Source organism: Penaeus chinensis, chromosome 27, assembly GCF_019202785.1.
Source record: "Penaeus chinensis breed Huanghai No. 1 chromosome 27, ASM1920278v2, whole genome shotgun sequence".
Lineage (NCBI taxonomy): Eukaryota > Metazoa > Arthropoda > Malacostraca > Decapoda > Penaeidae > Penaeus > Penaeus chinensis.
The window spans coordinates 30,405,335-30,407,834 of record NC_061845.1 but is presented as its reverse complement, the minus strand read 5'-3'; positions in this window follow the sequence as shown (position 1 = coordinate 30,407,834).

Below are 2,500 nucleotides of genomic sequence, written 5' to 3'. Positions count from 1 at the left end.
AACCAGCATCAAGTAAACGTATTTCATTAATAAATCTAAAAATATAGCTTTTTACTGCCAGAAGAAATATGCATTTTCAATCTGGTACAATCTACAAATTACAAACATTTAATCATTACCTTGAACTGTAACCGAATATCATATTTTTGTTTACCGCATCAAAACATATATTTTTTAAATGTCATACATTAATCAATCACCTCATTCATCCCTTTATATATTACTATAGAGTGATACTTTAGTGGTTCCCGTGGCTTTCTTCAGTAATCTGTGGGAGATATATGAGGCCATTAATGCAGTCACAGCAGCTATAAATTTCAACAGGTTCAATCTCTTTGCCAGAATCAATCCAGCATCCACAAGCCATGGGCGAATGAATCCCTGTGGTGTGAATCAAAGTATGAATGGAGGAATGGGTGAATGAATTAATGAGTGAGTGAGTAGGTAGGTGAGTAGGTAAGGGATTGGATGAGGGAAGGAGGGAGTGGGCGGATGAGTGAATGAGTGAGTGAAAATGTGAGTGAGTTAGTGAATATTCTATTTAATTAATGGGTGAATGATTATGTAAGTAAATGAGTGAGAGAGAGAAGGAGGGCGGGAGGGAGGGGGTAAGTGAGTAGGTGAGGAAGTGAGTGAGTGATTGAATGAATAAATGAGTTAGTGTGAGTGAGTGAGTGAACGAGAGAGTGAATGAGCGAGTGAGTGGATGAGTGAGTGAGTGAGTGAGTGAGTGAGTGAGTGAGCGAGTGAGTGAGTTAGTCAGTGAATGAGTGAGTAAGTGAGTGAGTGAGTAAGTGAGTGAACGAGTGAGCGAGTGAGTGAACGAGTGAGTGACTAAATGAGTGAGTGACAGAGTGGTTGTGGGGTTGAAGATATTTGCATAAATCAACCGGTGTCCCACTTGTTCTACATTTGGCATCTACGATACGAAGATGATTGTATATACTCGCGCATTTTCTCTGAAAAATACACAATCTATCTTATAAAAGATATTAGCACTTCCCTGGTTTATCGTCCAACAGATATCAAAACCCAGAGCACAAAATATTGGTTTTGATAACGAATGACATATATAAATGATTATGCAAAACGGATTCTGAATTTTAAAGTATGGAAAAGGTAAATTCTAGACACACTTTTTCCAGCAGGAAATGTGCTCAATTTACCACAAATTGCAGACATAACTCTTGCAAAGCTTTGACAAACATGTTTACTATACAGAGCTCTTCCAAATTCAAAAGTTGTTTCCTTTTTTCTGTATGGTTGAGGCGTTGTTTATGTCAAGGATTAATCAAAGCAAATGCAGTTAACCAAGAAATCTGGCATCGGCGATTGAACAAAGCCTGTGATCACAAAGACACGGTTACGTCACACACATACATATACAGACATATGTAGACACATACACATTTAAACACACACATAGAGCAGAGAGAGAGAGAGAGAAAGAGAGAGAGAGAGGAAGAAAGAAAGAGAGAGAGAGAGAGAGAGAGAGAGAGAGAGAGAGAGAGAGAGAGAGACAGACAGACAGACAGACAGACAGACAGACAGACAGACAGACAGACAGACGGCCAGACAGACAGACAGACAGAAAGACTGAAAGACAGAAAGACAAAGAGACAGAGACAGAAACAAGCAGACAGACATACAGAGACAGAGACAGAGAGAGACAGAGACCGAGACAGAGACAAACAGACAGACAGAGAGAAGACGAGTGGACCGGAAAAGAAAAGACAGATCGCACAGACGCAAGGCCGAGTGCTGGACAAACAGAGAGAACACCCATAAGAGAAAGGGTACAATTTGGAGCCGAAGTGAATCTCGATGGCTTTTTCCAAGAGTCTCTCCCACCTTTCTTTTATCACAGCGAATGAACTATTAGGAAAGAGAATGTAAACCCAACAAGCCTCCAAGAAGACCGTGAGTTTAACAAAGAGGTCCCTGTCTGTGGCCTATTTCCTCGAGGCACCGAAGAGTATATATACTCAGCACATCTCATTTGCTTCCATGTATCGAAGATAAAAGAAAAAAAGAAAAAAAAAAAAGTTATCGACTGTTTTCTCAGTAAATTTACTTTTACATTTAATTATTTTTTTTTTCGTGTCTATCGAAGGAAAAGAAAAATATCATAGTTATCTAAATACCAAATAGAAATTGTAAATTGTCTTAATTGCTGTCAATTTATCTAGGCTTGTTTGTATATTCTTCAATCTATTTGCTTAAGATTTGTTAACAAAGTCCTTCTTCGTAGTAGGTACATATGAAAAATTATTTACCACTGCATGAATAATTCTCAGCATGATCATTTTCCAATACGGAATATTAAAAGCTAAGTGTACCATGCATATTACATGAAGAAAATATACAGACAACCTTGGGAATCGGTCTTTGCTTTGGAACGATTTAATGCACGTGTTTCCTGTTGTTTGTTGTGAGTATTTACTTTCATATGTGTTTGCAGATATATCAGTTATTATCCTGATTTTTCATAAAAGAACTC